The sequence below is a fragment of the Corvus kubaryi genome, unplaced genomic scaffold (genome assembly GCF_017639235.1).
Source record: "Corvus kubaryi isolate FWS band 111438036 unplaced genomic scaffold, C.kubaryi_AGA036_p1.0 split3-73, whole genome shotgun sequence".
Taxonomy (NCBI): Eukaryota; Metazoa; Chordata; class Aves; order Passeriformes; family Corvidae; genus Corvus; species Corvus kubaryi.
Genome location: NW_024582091.1, coordinates 16,018,409 through 16,041,631, shown reverse-complemented (window position 1 = coordinate 16,041,631; position 23,223 = coordinate 16,018,409). Strand labels below are relative to the sequence as shown.

Below are 23,223 nucleotides of genomic sequence, written 5' to 3'. Positions count from 1 at the left end.
TTTGTAGGGATTAAATACCATATTTACAGTAAAAAACAGGAAAAACGACGATACAGTTTCCTTGTATTATAAAATGGCTGAAGTAGAGGCTTGATTGGTCATATATATTCAAGAGGGCATGGACAGACAATGTCATAAAATCAGAAGAAAAACTAATCCCTTGTTTACACAGATAGCCAATGTACATGTTCTATATTTTAGGAACAGTGTATTTATGCATGGAGATAAAATGAAGCCTTTGTCAGTGTGGTTTAAAAGTAACAATGAATCAGTCAGACTGATACTGTGGATTAAAGATGCTGAAGACCAAGCAGGCTGAAGATAAAAATGATGTGTTTTTGCTGTCACAGTGACCTATATTGTATTGGTTTAACACAGACTGGTTTTTGGTGGGGGCAGGAGAAAAGCTGCTCAAAACATCTCTGTCTGGCACAGAGCCAATCGCTGAAGGCTCTGACGCTGGGCAGGTTACCAGCCCAATGAGAGGAGCTGGTAATGCCCCTGTGATGACATATTTAAGGAAGGAAAAACTGCGGGAAGCTCTCCTTCTTCTCCCGAGGGGTGATGAGGTGGCTGTCGGGACCCATCCTGGTGGGGGCTGCCGGGGCCTGTGCAGCCAGAGCCCTGCTGAGGCCGGGACTGTGCGGCTGGGGCCTTTCTGAGGCCGGGGCTGGCCGTGCGGTGCTGGCAAGGACCATGTGGCCAGCAGAGAGAGATATGGTGAGCAATTCCCAGATGTGGAGCCCAGATGAGATCAACCTCTCAACTGCAACTTACAGACACCAACTTTCTTCCAAGTCAGAGAAAAGGAAAAGTGAGGACACGTGAGGAGAACCAACATGGTGGCACCGAGGTCAGTGAAAGAAAAGGAGAGGGAAGAACTGCTCCAAGCGCCAGAGCTGAGATTCTCCTGCAAGCCGTGGTGAGGACTATAATACAACAAACTGTTTCCCTGTAATTCATGAGGAGCACAGGGGGGTGCAGAGATCCACGTGCAGCCCGTGAGGAAGAGTACTCACGCTGGAGCGCATGGATACTGAAAAGCTGTAATCTAGTGAGGAACTCAAACAGAGAGAGATGACCCTTGCTTTTAGAGCTAGAGGAAGAGAGCCTTTGCTTCCAAACTAGAGCAGCTCATCCTTAAAAGACTAAACCCCATGAACTAAAGTGAGCCCTGCTAGGCAGTTCTGGGAAGACTGCTTGGCCCATAAGAGGGACTCACGCTGCAGCAGGTTGGGGCAGGACTGCTGCTTGTGGAAGTTAAAACCACACTAGGAAGGTTCGCAGAGAACTATCTCCCTTGGGAAGGATCCCACGGCACAGCAGAAGAAACTCTTTTCCTTAAACAAACTGAAGAAAGACTTTTAAGAAGTGAAATACTGACCAAAACCCCATGTTTTGTTTCCTTGTGTGGTTGGTGGAAAGAGGGAGGGACTGGGAAAGAAAGGTGTTCTGAAGGTTTGCTTTGGTTCTCATTAGCCTTTTTACTTTTAATTCTGCTAATAATAAATCTTTATACTGTTTAAGTCTTGAACCTGTTTTGCCTTAAAGTGGTTTTTTTTTTTCAATAACCCTTATCTCAATTCATGAAAATGAAGTTTTCAATTCCCCCTCCTCTGCTCAGGTATAGCAGAGGAAAATAAGTAGATGATTTTCTCATGGGTGCCTGGTGCTTTGCCAGTGTCAAACCACGACATATATAAACTTATATCACCATAGTCCTAATAACAACTTCATTTTGTGAAGTGAGGCTTGATTTCCTGACTATCTGTGCCACGTCTCATTGAAGATCCATTTTGCTCAGCAAACCCCTCTCTCTCCTGCCTGGTGGTCCTGTCAGGTGCCCTCCCGAGCTGCTGCAGAGCCATTATCCAGAGCCAGGGCTTCTGTTTGTCCATCCAGCATGTTTTCTTAGGGGTGCTACCAACTTCTTTTTAGTCAGATCCCAATTTTTGTATTCTGCCATTAGTAAGTGTTCATTTTCACAGATCTGCTAAGACCTTGCAAGGGCTGAGGTCATTACCCATCATCCAAAAATGCTCAAAACTGACCAGAGGGTTAAACAGTTGCTGAGGAGCAGCTATCAGACACCTGTGTGGACAGACAGACAGTGTGAGGGCCTCCCTAATTCCAGGTGCCAGGCTGAAAAACCTTCCAATGATTCAAGGTACTGTGATTTCCAGTCCACAGCTGGTGAGAGCAGAAGGGTGTCTTCTTGGCAGAAAGATAAAGCTTTCAAGCTGTGAGGATTTTAATGAATTGACATTTCAGTCCAGATCTCTTACTCGAGCAAGCCTGAGAAGCTCCAAGTGAGCAGTCCTTTTCTCTCCCTGTCACCCTACCTAAAAGGTGTATTTTAATAATGGTGAGGGGGAAAGACATTATCCCAGGGCTTGTTTTGGAAAAGCAAGGCCTATGTGTCTCCCTTTTACAGCTGGGCAAAAGCTCCTTACTAACTTGAAATTCACTTAGATATATTCATATATAGCAGGAGTCTCTTGCAGTGGAGGGAAGGGCATCAATGAAGATTGCCATGAAAAAAGATTGATTTGAAGATGATGCCAGGAAACTTGTAAACTCACTTGGTGATGAAATAAAACTAACAGTTAATCAGGTGTCTGTTAGAGCAGGTGTCTGGAGGATTTTGCCATTCAAGGGGTTTCCCTGTTGCTCTGCAGTTTCCCATGTCTCTGACATATGTTAACCCAGCACTTGGCCTGCTGTCAGGTTGGAGTAAGATGCCATCTCATTATCTGCACACTTGTAAGCAGCAAATCTAGCAGTTACTGCTCTGCCAAACCATTCTGGATGTGGAGGTATGAGAGAAACCACTATTCTTTTGGTTGAAGCAAACAAAAAGCCAGGAAACTTGCTTTGGGAGAAGACTTCAGCTCAGTGTAATGTCTTGAGAACTTGGGGTTTATTGATTTGATAATTTGCTTTTAAAACAATCTTTCTCCATAATTTTGATGGTCTAAAAGCATAAGAAACATCTTTCAGGTCAAGTCAATCATCCTTCTAGCCCAAGCACTCAGTTTCTGACTCTGACAGTATGAGATGCTGTTTATGGGAGCAAAAGAGTCTGGCCATTTCTTGCAGTTGGTTTCCCTTGTGCCACTCTCACAGTAACACAGAATCACTCCCTCGTGTGCCAGTATCCACACTGGTTTACCGGGGGTGCTAGGGGTTACACCTCTGCTTTGTTCTTTTTGTATCTATCCATGCACTTACTTTGTATTAATACGTCCACTCTGGTTTGAACCTGCTGATATTATGTGCCTTCATAACTTCCTGTCACAATAAGTTGAAGAAGTATGAAAAGTACTTACTCTATTTTAAGCTGATTTCCTAGATACTGCCTTAATTATTTTGTAATACTCAACTGTTCCTGTTCTCAGCATTGTCCTCTCTGTTACAAAGACCCCAGCATTTTTAGGGTTTTCCTTGGAGGCAGCCGCTTGATCATTTTGGTTGTTTTTTTCCATACCTGCTTTAACTCTACTTCACCCTTCCTGAGATGCAGAGAGCAGACCCTGACCTGTGCTCCAGTGTGGTTATACTGAAGTTACGTGTAGCAGCAAAATGATGCCCTCTGTCTTGTTCTGGTACCCTTTTTCAGGATACTGGTTTAGCTCTTATTGATGCAAATGTTACTAATGGTCATGCAATTACCCATCTCTTTTAAACATTAACTTAGAGACTTGTAAGACCCGGGATTTGTAAATAATGACTCTTAAGATCTTTTTTCTCACATGCTGCTTCCAGTTCTGCATTCAGCATCATCTGTGGTTTGGCTTATTTTTCCCTAAAAGCATTAATTTATATTTATATACTCTGAAGTTTATCTGACACCTGTTAGACCATTTTGGTTTGTTTGGTCTTTCTGGGGTTCTTTACATCAGCATAAACATTAGCTGCCTGAAAGAGTTTCGTACAATCTATGAATTTGGAAATGTCACAGAGGATTTCCTGCTCTAGTTTTCTGATTAATATGTTGAGTAAAACTGATTCTTGAAAATAAAAGGTCCAAGTTAGCCTTACCCTTTGTTTCCTATCCTTTAGCTAGCTTTTACTTTGTAAAAGAAACCTTTTTTCCAACCTTGTGGCAACTTAAGCATCTTTAAAAAATCTCTTTAAGCATTATTTTGGCATGTCTCTGTTTTTTGCAGTATTATAATAGTAAAACACCCCAACTCTTAGTATCCAGTTCAAGCTGTCTCAAGCTGCTGCTTGACAGAGATTGAGCAATCTCCTGGTGGTTGCTAGGACTGCCTTTACCCAGCTGCTGGGTTTGGAGTCAGGCCTCCTTACAGCAGTCAGTTTCCATTTCTTGAAAACTTTGTTAGGGTGTTTTCTTTTGGATCAAGCCTAGCTATAGTTTGGCTCAGAGACAGCAAGGTTTGGACTTCCTACACCTCTGCATGGAAACAGCCTGGAAAAGAGTCAGTCCAGAAATAAAATCACCACTCCAGTCACAGCTTCTATCCTTGTTTCTCCGACTTTCAGAAATGACGATAGTAAGTCACTGCTAGCCTGTATGAACATGGTAACTTCTACCATGTGGTCACAGCTACAGGAATCAGTGTTCAAAGAGGAAAAGCCAACACACTCTATTTCCCTGTGTGGGTTTTTTTCTTTCCACTTTATTCCCCTTCATCATTGTCTGCCCATCTTCTTCATAGTGATACTCTAGTGAGTGCAAAGGCCCATCAGGTGTTATCCTCAGCAGACAGGGATGGAGAATGTTATTCCTTGTTCTCACTCCTTAACACAAGTGTATGCTTCTTAATTTAAGTAAGGTAAGGCCACATGAAGGCATGAGGGGAGAATGATTTTTCTTTCCCCTGCAGGTTTTTGAGTTAGCTTGATTTGGAATAACTATGTTTTTACACGTGTTTGTCATTTTACTTCTTTTATGTCTTTGTACTAAGCAGTTCGTAATGTTCCTTTCATGCAAATATACTCCCAGAGGAGGATACAACAGCAAAGCAATTCTGAAAAGTCACCAAATAAATAAAAAGGCAAAACACTGAGCTGTGTGTTATTGGAAGACATAAGGGTGCACAGTTGCCTGAGAGCCCAGGGGAAACAGCTCCAGTTGATGGGGCCTCCAAGCACAAGAGCTGGAGGTAGAAGTCTGAAAGAGCTCTAAGCTAATGTTTAAAAGAGATGGGTAATTGCATGGCCATTAGTAACATTTGCAGCCATAAATGCAAAGATAATGGGAAGCATAAACAAATCCATTGCTCAAGAAGTAAGTTGGCCCTGTAGGCATTAGAAGGAATGGTTTTTTTATTGCTTTTTGGTCAGATCAAATACTTGTTTGTGATAGGTTTTATTATTTTTTTTTCATTTCCTTGGGCATGAGGCATTAACCATTGCTGGGGCAATGATACTGGGTTTCATAGTGAAACAATATTCCTAATAAGGATCTCTTCTAGTTTCTTAACATTACTGAATATTTTCTGTCCCAAGCAGAAGAGAAAACATAATTTTGCTCTAGATGTGTTATCTAGCAGTGGGGAGACTGAAAACCAGCAGAGTTTTCAGAATAATAAACATGGAGACAGCATGACGCTATTTACTATAACAACTTGCCTTTCTGTGTTCTTAAGTTTCCCCATCTTTGGGCAGCATCAGCCCAGTGGCTTTTTGCTGGTGCCATGGATGCAATAGATTTCTCTGAAGTGCCTGGGAAGAGAAAGCTGGTGACAATATTAATGAGTCTCGTGATTGTGCTCTGGATCCATCCAGCAGTTTTGTTGTGGATCATCTCAAGGAGGAATTGAGTTCCTGGCTGTTGATCTGGGTGTAAGGGCTCTACAGGCATAAGGTGATGACCACAGAACAACATATCTCAGCGTCCGATGTGATTCTGGGTGTCCATGTGGCTGTGAGCCATAGTGTGGGTGATTAGGAAGTTTTTTCCTTTTTAGCTGCTTGATTAGAGAATGGCTATGGGGCAAAGATAATGCTGGGATTCTTACATGAGGAATGTGTTGGATAGAACACAATACCTTTGTTGTATACATAATCTCTGTTGAGAAATGATTATGTATTTGAACTGTGCTTTGTAGTTTCTAAAACCCAATTCACAATCAGTGTTTTGATACTTAGAGTTAAAACTCTGCCCTTGATGTTTCCTATTTCTTCTGTTTTCTATTACACTGTACTACTAAGCATCAAAAACATTGTTTCTGTTTTCTTCCACAGGAAGAAAAAAAGTTGTTCTGCTTTTCTTATTTTAAAACCTTGTTTCAATGGGCTGGGCAGAAAATCTTGTGCATGGTACATAGCAGTTTTAAGACTGATAACCACTCCACCCACTTGGACCTCTTCAGGTAACATAAAATAGACCTTACAGGAAGAGGGACAAGGTCTGTATCTGATAAGAGTCCTCTGAGCAGACTGCTATGAAAAAAGACCAGAAGATTGCTCCTTGAGAGCCTTTCCCTGCCCTCAAGCCTTGGTTTGAACAACAGTGCCCAGGCTGGGAGAACAAGGCTGCACAGGCAGCGCTGTTGTAACTCCACTATTTTCTTTTTAGGCCTCATAAGCTACATGTTATCATATATCATAGATCCAGAGAGCAACATGAGCCTCTCCAGAAAACCAGCAACCAAGCACCCCTAAAAGCTGTCTGTAGCTGGGTGCTAAGAGTCCACCAGGCTGTTCTGAGGAGTGTACCCCACATGCAGCTGGGGATCTTCTCTAAACAAAGGACACATCTCTAGGGACATGAATATATGTATATAAACCATATAATATACAAATATATAACATGTAATATATGTTTATGTTAGATATTTATTAAATACTATATATTTTTTTTAATGTGATACTTGAATACTACAGACATTCACTACAATAGGAAGATTAAGCCCCATCAATTTCTCTTTGCTGTGAAGTTGCCCTGTATAATAGCTGGAGAAGATCACATTTTAACTTGGGTATTCTCAGACCTCCCCCCTTTTTACCTGCAGGCACCTGTCCCCTGACCTAAATCCTCACCAGAAGGAAACGTATCCTGTTGCCATCATACTCCAAATGGAACTAAACTGCAGCAGAGCAAAGAGTCCTGAGCACATCACCACAAACACCGTGACCAGCAGTCCAGGCAGCACAGCCTGAGAAACGCAAGCACCTTTGGGTGAGTGAGGCCAGAACACCACCACCACCAGCCACATTCTCAGCAAGAGGCAGCAACACTGGTTTCCCAAGGCAGATTTAAAAAATTGAAGAGGAAACTAAAATTCATAGCTAGACTTCACAGCAAAAACTACAGACTTGGCAGCGACACTGGTTGCCCAGAATATCACAGCTTTTCCCGATGAGCTTTTTTTGTTGCTTGTACTCTGTCTTTACACAGCAGAGGCCATGGCTCTGCCATCTCTCCTCTTCCAATTTTTTCTTTGTACCACAGAGGTGCAAACTGTGTTTTCCTTTGAAGGTGTTAACTGGTGAAACTCAGCAAATACTGCCTGCCTGAAGCGTGCTGTGTTCTTTCAGACCTGCAGAGATACTCGTCTGCTCCAGAGCTCACCTCTCATTCCCGGGCATGCCAGCTGGTGTGTAAAAGCAGCTGTCTCTCTGCAAACCCAACCCTACTCGCACTCCCAGACCCTTACGGCTACACCCCCACAAATACTGCTACCGCTGTGCCGGGCTCTTCTTATCTATAAGAGATGTCAATCTGTCTTTATTCTTAATGAGGCGGTGGAAGTGCAGGGCGGCTCAGGTGGGAAGGGGCCCCAGGGGGTCTCCAGCCCAGCCTCCTCTCAGCCGCTCAGCTGTGAGACGCGGTGGATTTAATGATGCTGCCTGGCGGTAGGACGGGGCTGAGCTTTAAGGAAGGAATACAAAGGCAGAAATGCTTTAAAGAGCTTTTTGTGTGTGCGGGTATTGCACAACCAGGGCGTTGTGTCTGTGTAGACCCAAGGTCAAATTAATACATCTCACTTTTTCTCTCCCTGTTGGGTCCATATTGGGTAGGAAAAACACAAGACGCACCAAATTGTTTCCTGCCAACCTGTATTAATGTCGATGTAGACTGAGATGCCGACATATGACTGGGATTCTCCTAATTGGAATGCTGCTTTCAGATCTCCTGTTCCACATCTTACATGCATATTCAGTTTCGTCTCAGAGGAAAGCTCCTTTCTCCTCAGAAACTGTTTTTTTATCTTTCCAGATTTGTTTTCTTGGAACTTTGAAAGCATGAATATATTACAGAAGCATTACCAACAATCCAAAGGCTTTGGACGCTTTGTGTTTTAATTTTCCTTTGCTGCAGTTCCCGGTGTGAGTATTTATGGCCCTTGAATGCCATCCAGTGGTGGAAAAGCAGGGCATCTCCGAGCCTGCTGAGAAACTGCCTCCAGACACGGCAAGTTCACACGGAAAATTATTTTTACATTAAGAGCTTATCATTCTCATGCCCTATTTGTAGTGAAATCAGAAACCATAAAAATATATTTTATATGGCAGGGCACAGCGACAGAAAAGCCATCTGGCGTTTCACAGTTCTTTAAAATGTGAGACAGAAATAGACTGTATTTATAATTTGAATTATAATTGGCTTTAAAGCTCAAGCTTCAAACAACTGCAAGGGCTGACTTTTTCATCTTCATCATGATTTTTTAAGGCAGAATTTTCTCTTGGGGTTTGCTTGCTCAAGAGAACTAAAATGTGAGCTGCCATGGAGGGAGACAGCTTTGTTAACTATTTCCATGCAGGGCTTTGGAACAGCTGGGTGTTTTGGAAATTTGACATGCAGAGATTGCAAAATATGCCTTGTTGAGAGTACATTGTTACTTAAGTAACAGCACTTTCTGCCTTTCCTATGGTGTGGATTCAGTAAGTATTTGATTTTATGCAATTACAAAAACACAGACTGACGATAACAATGAAGACAGTTCAGCCTGTCAAATAAACAGCAGGTTTGTTTGGAAGTCAGAAATATATTTTGAAGGTTTTTTTTAATTAAAAAATCCAAAACAACAAACATATAGAATAAGAGCAGCTCTTCAAATAGTTATCATGGCTCAGTTCTGAAATCAAAATTTAAAAAGTCACATTTTCACTGTTTTCCCTTCTCACACAGTTTCTGCTTTGTCCCACCACTGCCATTTAATGAGGGCAATATAGAATGAACAAAGAGGAAATGGCTGGAAAAACAGAAGAAAAAAATTTCAAAAAGCCACTCTAAAACAATAACAAAACCCCAACAATTCCTCATTTTCTTATTTATTCTAACATGTAAGAGCCTCTTCTTTTTTCCTATCTCCACAAAACTGAATTTTTGTTCCTTTAAAATTCATTACATTTGGGGAAGTTTTTTTTATTTAAAATGGTTTCTGCCCAGTCATTTCTGATTTTCAGTGAGATTATTGCCAAGCCATGACTTCTTGCCCTCCAGTGGGATTCCCCACTTGCACCCTGAGGTGTGACTGGTTATGGTGCCTGGTGCTAAACAACCACAATAAAGGTCAGCCTTTGTCCCGAAGCCTCAGGCTTCCACGTGTACCATCCTCAGCAATTGCCCTGCAAGGATTTGGGATGCAGAGATGAATGGATATTCATGATTTTCCACCTAACAATTCCCTTCTCCCTGGCTACTATCAGACAGTACCAGAGGACATTCCAGCTACTTGGACATTCATACTGGTGACCTGTTGGCACACACAGGACACTGTGTCAGTTTATGCCACATAGCACAAATCCCAGATCTGGTTCAACAGAGAACACCTGGGACTTTTCCAGTATGGTTCCTGTCTTGGAAGAAAAGTTTAGAGAGGGATCAGAGAACTCCTGAGCTCACCTTAGGAGCTGGAAGCAAGGACTTGTGGTGTTAATTGGCTGAGTGTCTGTACTTTTTGTGTACAGGTCCTGAGCTTCTAAAATATAGTACTCAAATATCTCCTGAATCCCAAACACTGTTTATAATTATGTTTGGCATTGGCCTTTATGGCTGCTCAGTCCTTAGCTGTTAGCACAAAATGAATTTTCATTTAATCCTGACTGTTTAAACAATTTGCATGTTTGCGAGGGCTGCTACGGGTTGGGGACTATGGGATCAGAAATGCCGCTGAATTCCCTAGGTGAAATTTTCAGGGAAACTATTGCAACAAGAGTGGCATACCTTTTGGGATTCAAATTTCAAGTGTGCCTGTCACTGAACACTAATCCCAGGAAAGAGGTATCACTCAGCTCTGTTGGTGTTACTTTTCTTTACTCTTTGCTCTGACAGACATATTCCTAATACCTTTTCCATAAGGATCTCGCATACACTTCTCCTGATGAGGCAAGTTGCATCCCTCTTTTATCTGCCACATCTCTCAAGAACAAAGTTCTCTTAGAAACCAGGATTCATAGCAGTTCTCCAAGTGCTGAAAAATAAGCACAGATCAAGCCTCAAAAATTAAGAACTTAGTGTAAAAGTAATTAAATTATTAACAGTGATAATTAACAATAGATTGTAAGTTTATTTGCTTGCTAGTTTACAGCCCTTAGCGATACCACAGTTTTAAGCTTCCCTGCCTTCCTTGTACCCTTGCACCCAAGTGGAGAAAGACAAGCAGTGACTGGCAGGGCTGCCTGTGGTCCTTCCACCATCTCCCTCAGCTCCTCACTTCAGGCTGTCCAGGGGGTTCAGTATCTCACTCCAGTTTTGGGGTTAGCCACTAATTCCAAGTAGAAGGGTAAAGGGAGGTGATTCAAGAAGCAGAGAGGGAATGCGAGTGCTACACTGAGTTAATCCTGACACAGGTACCACGTGTGTGGGTGTTTATGCCTGCCTGGACAATGCCCTGCAGCCACACGTCCTGCTGGTGCTCAGGATGGTGGCAACACCAGCAGGAAACACAGGTCTCCGATCCCAGCAGAGTCGACCACTGCTGGTGCCAAACAAGGGGTTTTCTGCCAGTCCTGCACAACTAGAGCCCATGGTTCTCATGTCTGAAGAAGCTGATGGATACATTGTGCAGCCATATCGAGACCCAGGCTATTCTAGCACCACACAGGTGTGTTTTTTGTCTTTCAACTGGGCTTCCACCTGGAGCCTCTCCTCGGATTTCTGAGTCTGGGTAGTGTTCTGCTGTTTGAAGTGTTCCCCTCTATTTGCATGTAGAGCAGTTAAAATCTTGTTGTCAGCAGCACAGAAATGAGTTTGGGTGCTGGGTGGAGATAATTTCCTCACAAGACATCACAATTTTCACCAGGACCTATCCTTTCAGTTCTGTCTCACTTTGGTTTCTGTCATGGGGGTGCAAATATTCCTGTTGACAGTCTGTGTCTGTCTGCTGGCTCCTCTCTACTTTGCGGTGGCATATCCTGTGTCTGCCAGCAGATGCCATCAAAGCTAGTCAAACATCAGAAGCTACACAGAATCATAGACTCATAGAATATCCTGATTTGGAAGGGACCCACAAGAATCATCAAAGGTCAGCTCCTGGCCTGGCACAGGACCACCCCCAAGAGTCACACCATGTGCTTGAAAACATTCTCCAAATGTTTCTAGAACTCTGTCAGGCTTGGTGTTGTGACCACTTCCCTGAGGGTCTTGTTTCAATGCCAAACCACCCTCTGAGAGAATAATCTTTCCCTAATATCCAGCCTAAACCTCCCCTGACACAACTTCAGGCCACTCCCTCAGGTCCTTGTAACTGGTCACCAGAGAGAGGAGATCAGTGCCTGCCCCTCCACTTCACCGCATGAGGAAGTACATACTTGTGGGGGAGGACAGTTCTGATTCTTTTGCACTTTCTCTGCTTTTCTCCACATCAAGGTCAGAAAGGGGAAGAAGTGATCAAGGATAGACTAAAAATAATTGAAAGAATGGGTTAAAGAACATATAAGTTTGTTGTCAGACTGAACACGTCTGATTGAACAAGTATGGAAAGAACTAGTCAAAGCCACCTCTGTGTAATTAACAACTAGCACAGAAAATTAGTGTGGGGAGACTTAATGTGCCTGCATTTAGAAAAGTGAAATATGGCTTGAATCATGTCATTCCTAAGAAAAAAAAAACCTTCTACAGGCCTAGCCAAACTAACTCTTATACCTGACAAGATGTAGGACACACTTTTAAGCAATCAATCTGTATACACCTCCTCAAGTAAAAGGAAACAGCATAGATTTGTTGAAAATGAATTGTGACAAAAACCCCCTAGTTTCATTCTTTGACAAAGTAACGGCCTATGAAGGGAAGCGAGAAGTGTAATTTACCTTGCTTTGAAATCAGATTTCTGATACAGCTATTGGATACATTATTTTAACATTATGTCTGGGTTTGGAAAAAAAATTTAATCCCTAGTGCACAACTAGCTGAAAGACTGTTCATAAACACTTTTCAAGGATTCACTATCGGAGACACATAAAGATGGCCCTATGAGACAAGACCTAAGGGCAGCTCTAATCCTTATTTTTATTGATGACTTGGATGATAAACTAGTTGGGATATTTGCAAATTTTGTGGATGGCATTAAGTGGTTGGTGGGTTTATGTACCTTGGAAGAGAAGAATTCACATGGATTTGATAAATTGGGAAAATGTCCCAAAATCAAGGACATTAAATAAAAACAAAGGCAAGTGAAAGCTCAACACTTAGGAAGTGTAATGCAAAGCAGATATTACAAAGTATATTATCTATATAACAGCATTGTGGCAGCCAAATAGAAGTCTCTTGTCACAAGCTTCATGGAGTAAAACTGGAATTGCTAACCTAAAAACCCCCAAAAACCAGAAGGCCAAATGGCACCTTGTAGTGAATTGGCTGGACAATAGTCTGTAAGAGAAAAAGGTATTTACCTGGCTCTGTTCAGCTCTGGGGGGAGAAGGTGTTTGTGGGCAGACTGTGTCTCATCAGGGGTGCAGGACACATGAGCTGTGAAGGAAAGCTGAGGATGTGGACTTGTTTAGCCCAGGAAAGAGATGACTGGAGGGAATGTAATTGTCTCCTAGAAGCCAGAAAATTCTTATATATACATCTGTAGATAGGGTGGTGGGATAGGACAAGAAAAAAATTCAATGATGTACAACCTGGAAGATTTAGGTAAAAAATGAGGGAGAAGACTTTTTGGGTACAAAGGCAGCCAGAGCAGGCTGCTTCAGTCATTACTGAGGGGGACTGAGCATACCCCTGACAGTGGCCAAGGTGCTTGGGGCAGCAGCTGTGTGGGCTAGAGGAGATCCTCTCTTACCTGGGAGCTGTACAGCCCTATCCCACCTGTGCTCCTAGAAGCAATTACTGAATTCACCGAATTTCCTTCAGTTGCACTTCAGTTTTTTTAATGTCCCATTCACATGAACCCAACCTAAGCAAACCAAAGAGGTTTTGTTGCTCTTCTGTAGACTGACCTTTTCCATCCTTATGGCAATGCAACTCAGCTGTTCTCATGAAGACTACCTGTGGTATATTAGCTGAGTACATGGCTGGGGTGGATGGAGAGCAGATAAAAAATGGGGATTGCAAAGTAAATCCAACCCAGAAGGAGAGAGAAGACTGACTCCAGTCGGTGCCGAGTGGAAGTTTGGCCCTGGTGCTTTGGGAATGCTTTTGGGAAACAGGAGCTTTATATGTCAGTAGGTTAAAGAGGGTTGTCATCAAAGATCCCAAGGAGCAGGAGGATCTGAACTTAAACAGTTCCATAGGACAATAAGCCAAATCAAATTGCATTCTGGAAGGGTATTTCCTGCTGTAGAAGATGACCACACCATTTTTCATTTAATGTCTTTGCCAAAAGGAATTCAGGGCTGAAATAGCTTCAGAGTTCATTCCATCAAGGATGGATGGGAACACTTGCATGAGAAGTTACTGTTTTCTGGCTGCCTGTTAAATTTTTAACTAGGAAACTTTTCCTGGAAAGTGCATCAATACTTTTGTCTAGAAATCTCCTTCACAGTCTCTCCAACAAATGCTGCCTGTCAATGTTCTACTGCAGTGCAAATCAAGGGAAAGTTTAGGCGACACTTCATGAAGACATTTACTTTCCTTTTCCTTCTACAGCCACAAAGGAAGCCTAGACTTCAATTTTCTGGGGACTCTGCCAGTTTTGTAAACACATTTTCACAGTGTTTCTACCACTTGTTAATGGAAACTCTTTTCAAGGAATTGTTAAGATCTGACAAATAAACATTAGCAATTTAACACTGAGGTTGATTGGGAGGACTGCTGTTTCCAGATGCCCAGAGCATGAGTGGTTGATGGCCATACTGCTGGTTTGTGTTGAAAATCTGCTGAAATAGATTAATTTGTCTAATTTTCCTCCAAGGGAGGGATTAAATATTTGGGCTTCAGGAAACATGTTCAAGTCTGTCATTGCTGTCCTTTTAAATTTTGACTGGTTGCAGCTGCCACTGCACTGGGCAGCCATGTAGGAGGAAGAGGAGAATGCACATAGTTGCATGGGTAAGCCTCAGAATATTTTGAAGCCTGTGCTAAATGTGTTGATCACTGCAAGACAAAGTTTATGTCAGGCATGTGGAGGGATAAATTCTTGCTCCTTGCAAAGAGAGGGAACCTGAAGGTTGTAACTCTTTGCTGCCTTGTGTGCTGTGATTTCATTTAAACCTTTGCAGAAAAGCTCAGAAAAGTGACACATCTGGAACGTTCCTCTGGGTTGCTAGTAAATGGACCTGAATTTTTTCCTATGTCAGTTCTGTGACTCAGGGATGCAGAGAGACAAACCTAGATCTTTTCCACTGTCATGTATATACATGACAGCACTTACCTTCCTGTACCAGTACATGGGTTGAGAAGCACTGGGCTTCAAGCTGGCACCAGTGCACACAGTCAAATCATTTGGATTTTGGAAGAAACGCCTTTTCTGAGGTGGGCAAAGAAACAGGCAAACTAGACTAAGGTGGTATGTGGTGTTAGTAAAAGAGATGGTATGACATGGTGCTTGGTGGACAATACCAAGGCAGAGACACTGATATCCCATCTTTTGCTATGTGTGTGGGTACACTCCCTCTTACCTCAGACTGGCTCTGCTACACAGTATATGTGGAGTGAGGAGGGAGACAGACTCAAATGAGAAGGGCTGTCACTATTGTCCAAGTTAGTCCTCGACCTGCTGGATGCCTGGATTGCCACCACTGCTAGCTGAGCAGGGAGTCACTTGTGTTCTCCTTTCCTGGTCAGTGCCTGATAGGGATATTTGAGAATACCACCTGACGATAAGTGGTTATTTTATGTACAGGCCTTATGTACTTAACCTGAAAAACAACTTTTCCATGCATGTATATGAGGCATATGGAAAACAACTGGCTGTAAAGCCTGGAGCTCAGATGTATGCATAAGAGACTTCTCTTGCAGCTAAAGGTCTTTTTTTTTTTTTTTTTCCTGGTAAACACATCCTTTCTTAAGTTGTATGATTCCTGTAATACTTACCTCCTAGAATAAGAGTTGCTGAAGAGTGCTCTGATAGTTACATGTGCGCTGTGTGGGGCATTTCAAACTTGTAAGTACTTCTTGTAATAGGCACCCACCTGAAGAGAAATAATAAGAAAGCCTGTCATTCTGAAGTGTTTATTGAATGTAGGCTGGTTTCTTGTCTTCTATTCCTGTTGACCTGAGGTGAAGTTGATGATCTTTTTCACTTGCAATTCATGGGCCTCAGGCTCCCTGTGCACTGAGATCTGCAGAAAAACAGGCATCTGGAGAAAAAGTGATTGTCTGTGCAGTGAGCCTTTGATGCTGACCTTGACCTTTCCATTGTTAGGTGTGAGATAGTAGTATTTTCTTCAAACACTGCTTCTTGTTTGAATTTTGCTGGAAACTGTGTGAAGTCCAATGACTTTGGCGCTGATGAATGAAAATATTTCTCTTCACCAGGAGTGGAATTTTGAAAATCACCTCTATAACCAGTACAGAGAGACAAGTCCCTGTACAGGGGGTCATTTGTGCCCTTGTGTTGTGAACAAGATTACATGAGTCACTCAGGTGCCTCACTTCTGGGTGGCCAAAACTAGGTGAAACAAATACCACCTGAGTGTTTCCTACAGCAGGAATTGCTAACTGGTCAGATGAACCTGAAAGTGCTGCTGATGGTAGATGCTCTACCATCACATATCATGATGGTAGAGCAGCATCTGCCCTGCTGAGCAGTGCTGAACTTGCTAGTTTGGCCTCTGCAGTGGCACTGCCTGGGGCCTGAGGCAGAGAGAAGGACATTGAAGAAGAGGGGGTTGTTGATGGTGCCTCAAGGAGAAGGCTGATGGGTTAGGAGATGGAGATCACTGAGAATCTTGGGAGGCAAACCCTGGATGAGGGTTCAGGTAGGAAGTGACAGTGAAGCCTGCTGTTAAATACCTTCTTTTGCAGTGCATGGTTTCCTCCAGTGAACAGCAAATATCTATCTACAGCCAACCTTTCTGGCTCGCTTTCCATATATTTTTGAGCAGCCAAAGTTTACTCAGCAATTATTCACATTAAGCAGATTGGAAGTTTGCTGTCAGCAAATGCTCTCAGCAGAAGCTGGAGTATAAGTGCCTCCTTCCAGGGCTGAGCTGAGAAGAAGGGGTCTCAGGAGGTCTGTGAAGCAAATGCAGCATAGCAGCAATCTGCACAATGGAAGCCTTTGAAACACATGACATTTGGAGGGAAACTTTTCATACTGTAATGTCCAAATAGCTGCAATGTGCTTATGGGCAAGAAAAAATCAGAATATGAAGGAAGGTTTGTCAGGTGGTAAGGGTTCAGAGGCTGTTGCAAAGAATAGGGCATTTTTTTTTCTCTTTGTTGGTGGTAGATGGGATGAAAAGCAACATGAGTCAATTGCAGCAAATGAGGAGATTCAGGTTAGATAGTGAATAAAGCTTTCTGTTGCTGAAGGAAATGAAGCAGGGAAATTGGCTGTCTGAGGAAGATGAGGTATCTCCATCACTGGAGAACTCTGAGAACAGATTGAACAAATATTTGTCAGAAGTGACATAGCTGTAGGTGACCCTGCCTTGAGGGTAGGGAACGGATGAGGCCCTTCCAGCCTTATGATCTGCTGCTTTCTGATGTGGATTATCTACTTCAGACAAGTCTGTTGGAATAAACACCACAATAATGTGTTTGTCAGACTGTTAGACCACTGGGAATATAAACAGTCAGCCTAACAGACATGAGTTTAATGCCTCACAATTAATTGAAGTTAATTTCCTAAAATGAAGCAAGGGATTTTGGAATCTATTTAGGAAGCCTATTCTAAAAAGTCTGAGTGTAACACTTGCTGCTTCTGATGTTGCAGACTGGCTCATATGGCACTCCGTGTGAATTACAGCATCTTCCTGGTACTACCTGGTGTACGATGCCTCTTCCTTGCGTGCTCTCTGTGCTTCCCTTGCTGTTTCTCCCTCTCTCACTATGAGCCTAAGGTGACATGATGTATGTCTTTTACAGAAGCCAACTGGACCAAAGCTGTGTCCAGGGTGGTCAGCTGGCTGGGCAAGTACCATTCCCAGTATCCAATCAGCTTCCGCCCACTCAGCATCTGCTCCCCACAGTTTCCCATGGTGTGTGAAATGCAGTTTGGTCACAGATGGCCAAGATGCCAGATGGCCTTTGGCCACCAAAATCTGTGCTTGACAGCATCTGCTGGGAAATGACAACAAGGCTGCTCTCCAGTGAACACGGTGATTACTGGGATGACAGAAGTGGTGGTAAAATCGGCAACTGTCACCATCACTACACCCTAGGTGTCAGTATAGGTACACGTGTTGGAGGAAGAACGGGGTTCCAGGGTATGCCAGCACCGTATCTGCAAATGATTTTGTGTGTGAATTTGTCAGTGACTGGTGGGGTCTCAGTCTAAGAAGAAATTGTGATTACCATAACCACGGCTTTGCTTGGAGGGATGTCCAGTCCCAATAGCTCCAAAACAGTCAGACGTACTGCTTACATGGGAGGGGGTGGTGGGGCCTGGGCTGGGACAGGGGGAGCAAGCTGGAGAGGCAGCAGATGACAGCATGACTTGTGGCCTCCGCGGTAAGGATGAACTTGCTGATGGTTAGCACCTACTGTGGAGCAGGGGGGATAGGTTACTGATGTGAGCCTTCAGAAGAGAGCAGTTACCTGTATCTGTGTGGGGATTGAGGCTGGGCATTGGTGAACTGCCACTACAAAGCTGCTGGCTACTCTGCTCTGAGCCCAGGACCACGAAGATCCACATCCCCAGGTGAGCAGCCTGGCATTCTCCTAAATCAGAAGTACAGGGTAGTCCCAACAAGGTACTTGTGTTGTCCTTAATGATCAAGACATAGTAGATTTACAACTGACGGCAACAGCTCTCATCAATGGGCTGTATTTCTGGTGTGTGAAAGACAGGCAGGTGCTGGTGCTGGGACTCCAGCTCCTAAAATAGCCCTGGGACATCTGCAGTACAGATGACCGAGAGAATTGTGGCATGACCCCTCTGTCTGGGGTAAGCAAGGATCTCCTGCTGCTTTTCTCTCCCATTTTGAGCAGGTGGGGAGGCTGACACAGTAAGATCAGAAGTCTGTGGGTAGGCACGAGCCTCTGACTGGAGATGAGACAAGGATTGGAACTAGTTGGAACGTTAAAACCATCTGTGGGGTAGCTTCTGTGACTGACTGTCATAGGTTAGCAAGCATAGTCCCGGAAGGGACGTCCTTGCTAAGGGGTGCTTACAGTTTCCTCTGGGAACTGATAGAACCTATCAGCTGGCCAGTTTGAATATGGACAATTCTCTAAGCCACTTAAAGTTGTGATCACCTCTGTGATCCACATTTAAGAATAGGCAAACTCCCCCTCCAAGCTCTCTCTCGTTTCCGGCGCTGGCACAGGTGGCTGCAGGCCCCGTGTGGGGGCCAGCGGGCCCGGCCAGGCCCTGCTTGGGCCAGGCCGGGCCGGGCCACGGCCATCCTGAAGCCATGGACCTGTTCCAGCCATGGAACCCCCCCCCCACTGCCTTGCCGTGGGCAGCCGGAGCGGCTCGGCTCTCCCCCCTCTCCACTGCGATAAGAAAAATACAACATTCCAGCTGCAAAGCTGCAAGGCCGAGGTGAGATTAACCCTTTTTATTGCTGTGAAGAGCTGAAAACCTGAGGGAAGAGAGAGAGGAGATGCTTAAAGCTGAAAGTCTGTTGTGAAGCTATGATATATCAGAGTATCCTGTTGTAATTTCATGAAGATATGGGGGGTGGAGTGTTCAATTCGTGAGCAAAAGCACCTGCGCTGAGATAGGCAGATGCTGACGCAGCTGTAATTTCATGAGAAGTTTGGACAGGGAGAGATGAACCAGATGAGGACTTTTGCTCCGAACGGGAAAGGAGAAAACCTCAGTCCGTAGAGATGCTCCCAGAGATAGTCCTAAAGATGAAGATGATGAAGACCCTTTGCTCCCAGGGAAGGAGAAGGGCCTCTGTTTTTTGTTTCTGAACGGCTCAACCTTAAAATTGTACCCCAAAAAACTTCAAGAGTGGACCCTCGAAGGCAGTTGCGGGAAAAGCTGCAAGTCGGGGGAAAGGACTCACACGCAGGCAGAGAGACTCCTCTTCCTAAATGGACTGAACAATATTTGGAAGTGGGCGGCTGTCTCGTTGTGATAATGTTTTCATAGCATGAGCAAGAAGAGACTTCTCTCTCTAAATGGACTGAACAAGGTTATTATGGAAGTGGTAAACAGACTGAACATCTCAAGGGTTGTCTTTTCACATTGTCAGTGGGAGAAGGGAGGAAGGTGGGGGGAGGAGGAGAGTTCTGAAGGTGGTATAATTTTTTTTCTTCTTTTAGGTCTGTTAATAAACTTCTTTATATTCTTTCAAGTTTGGTGCCTGTTTTGCATTTCTCCTAATTCTTATCTCACAGCAGATAAACAGTAATGAGTATTTTGGACCAAACCACTACACTGACATTACCCTGTCTGTGATAGTGCATGATCACACCCTGCATTCATGACCACATCAAGTGTCTATGTGGTCCTGAAGACCTGGCAGAGCCAGGTGAAGTCATGGACCTGGAGACAAATCCCCAATCCATGCTGCTCCCCAAAGCACTGGTGCATCTCTCTTGTGCAGCTGAGAAAACTGGGCTGCCCTTGGAGAGCAGCAGGCTGTATCTCACCCATGGATTCATGGCTATTGCCAAGACAAGGAGCTTCGCCCATGTTTGCATTTCCTGCATTACCTACAGACCAAAAGATATTTTTATACAGTTCATTAACAAATATTTCAAGAACACAGATACACTATCAGATTAAAAAATACCCTCAATAAAAATGGCGTTAACACAGCCCCACATGTATCACATGAGCTTGTGAGCAGAGAAGCTGTACTGTCTTACCTTTCAACAATTATTTTTAAGCCTCTCTTTTTTTGTGTGTGCATGTGCAGAAACTTAATCTTATCTCCAGGTTTTGGAATTAGGTGACCTGCAAGACTGGCTTTGTTTGCATTCCTTTTCTCCAGCATGCTCATGTATTAACTACAAAAAGGTGTCTATTTCTTTCATCTGAACAAATTTTTTCACCTTTATTTCCTTGGATAGCCTTGCTGTTTCTAGCACCCTGTTGTTCTACACATGACAAACTTGAAAATGTGCAGTAGAATATAGTTTTATGTGTTTCAAAGACAGACCACTAAGCAAGTGCTTAGTGGGAAAAAGAAGAGAACCATCTCTCCCTAAGAAATGGGCTTTTCACAGAGAGTGTGGGGTATTTTTAAAAGACTTTATTTTTAAAAGGTCAAAGTAGAAAATTTATTCTTGCATGACCGTGTTTCAGTGTTCAAGTGTAGTTGATATGCAGTTGCCTGCAGGAGTCCAAGCTCCCTTGGGAGACATTGAAAATCTAGGGCCTAACCCCACTGCCCATAGGTAGGCATCTACTGACACCTGAGGTGCCCTAAAGTATCCTGCTGTTGCTTTGCAGGTCTGTGAGGCCTGTGTCATGCCTGGGTGCAGGTGTATCTTCCAGGATGAAGTGAATTACAGCCCCTGACTCCAAAGGCTCTGTTGGACAAATCTCTCTTGGATGTAAAGGGAGCAGACAAACCCAGCACACACAAAGGTACTTCTGTACATCTAAATTTTGTGTCTTCATAAGCAGCCGTATCCTGTCCCATCTGTCTCCATTCCAGACAGTCTCTGATATCCCCCTTGTGCTCCCAATCTCAGCCTCATTAAGCTGGAGGTATGACGCAGCCTTGATGATTTGGTATTTCAATACATTTTGTATCTGCTGGCAATGAGCAACTGAGCTGTCTTCTTTTTTAGGCAGAAGGGTAAGTGAAAGGATCATAACTTTCTTTTTTGCCTTTAGAGAACAAAGCATTCATGAACTGAACACCAAAAAGCTTTGAATCCCAAGAAAGCCAAGTACTAAATTTCTTGTGCTAGCAATAAAATTAGCTTATTGTAAGGCAAAATGTAACAATTACATCAGCAGGAATTCAAAAGATAAGTGGCAAAGCTACTTTAGAGCCAAAGAGAGGTCTTACATCTATGGAAGTATTTGATTTTTGCTTTTAATTAATGTGGCTTCTCAAGATGCTCACCTGTCAATCACCTTACAAAGAATGGTAGATCATGAAATGGTGGGTTACCAGGAAAAATGGAAAGACTTATGTGAAGAACTATGTGACTAGCAGACCTGATGAGCTGTGGAAACAACTTGTGTTTTAAGTTGGTTAAAAGGCAGAAAACTACCATTGGAAAGTATTCAGTGTAAACTAACAGGGAACAATAGAGCATGGAGGCAGTTCATCAACCTAAGTGAAAGCCTATAGGAAAGATTCATCTCTAGAGCACCCCTGGCTCTTTCCTTTTACTTAGCTCAAATTTCCCTTTAAAAATAATGATTTTCTGCCACTTTCAATGAACATTTTAAACAGGATCTGTTTGATTTTTAGGCTTGTGCATGTTCATTTTTGGTAACATTTTGGCAGGTTATGTATCTAACAAATGATGTTTGAAGCCTCTTTGTGAAATACACCCTCCTAATAAACAGAACTGACTAGTTAACTTTATAAACAGTAGCTTTCCTTTTCCAGACAAAACTCCCCTCGGGGTACTATAGCTCTGACGCAGACACTTGTCTGCACTACAAAGCAAGCTGGGTGTTTAGCAGTATTTCTGAAGATGACTGTCTCATGGCCATCCTGAGAAATGGAATTTCTCATGGTCATCCTGAGAAATGGAATTTCAGGTGTGGGTGCCAGGCAGTAAGCTACTGCCTTCCCACTGCCTGTCCCAGCTCAGAGCGGTGACATGCATGACACCGATGTGCTCCGGGGGCTGGCAGCTGTGCTTTTGAACCCAGGGGTGTGCCTGGTGGGGTTGGTCACTGGCTGCCTCTTCAAATCAAACTCTTCCGTGATGCTGTTAAAAATATGTGATATCAATTGCAATGGGGAAAACAAAGTCAAACTCAGTATAGGTAAAACTGCCTTTTCTCTAGCTTATAGCACATGAGACACCAGGATGCATAGACCTCTATCAAACTTCCTTGGGATTCCCAGCCCCATGGCAAAGTCCATTGCAGCTGGATGAATGTGGAACAGTTTTTGGCAGGAGGTTCACTTCCAAACCTTTGTTTTCCCTGCAACGTATCATCTCCACCCTGCAATCACGCTCTTGAGCAGAGGAAGACAATAGTCAGCAACTGTGAATTAAATGCAGACCTGAGCTGTGTCAGTGCTCAAGCAGAGCATCCCCGGTGAGTGCTGTGGAGGTGGCAGTGCAGTGCCTGTCTGCTCCCTGACAGCCCAATATCAGGGCTGGGGCCAGGGCCGGGCAGCCCTCCCTGCCTCCTGCACTGAGGGTCTGTGTGGGGGGGCGTGACATTCCCTCTGCCTCCAGCTGCTGGCCTGCCAAGGAGGCAAGACTTTTTATTAGGGAAGCACTCCTTTTAGCTCGTATGACAGCAGCCTGTGTGTTTCATGCTGCTGATGGCAGTTCTGTCCCTCATGGTGCACATATATATATGTGAAAGCATAATACATTTCACTTGTCACTTCTTCTTCAGTTTGCTTGGCACTTTCCCCTGTCGTTATGATGACAGAAGGGTTGATCTCACAGTGCCACCAAGTGCAGAATGCCTTGCAGAGATACTAAATTGCTGAGAAATACAGTGCAGAAATGTAAGGAGCAAATTAGAAGGCACATCAGCCCTCATCCCAGTTATGCTCTACCTCTGCAGCTGTTTACCATCCTGCTTCTTATGTTTGTTGTGGCTTTTGGTTAAAGTTTGAGGAATGTACATTCTAATCTCTGTGTTG

At 43.6% G+C, this 23,223-nt stretch overlaps 1 long non-coding RNA gene across 1 annotated transcript; it reads left to right on the top strand.

Annotated features, from left to right (window-relative positions):
• The first annotated feature begins 1,649 nt into the window (after positions 1-1,649).
• LOC121659308 lies at positions 1,650-9,471 on the top strand. Its single transcript, XR_006014270.1, has 3 exons — positions 1,650-6,341; positions 6,984-7,150; positions 8,192-9,471. It is a non-coding gene; the product is annotated as an uncharacterized LOC121659308 (long non-coding RNA).
• Positions 9,472-23,223: the final 13,752 nt, after the last annotated feature.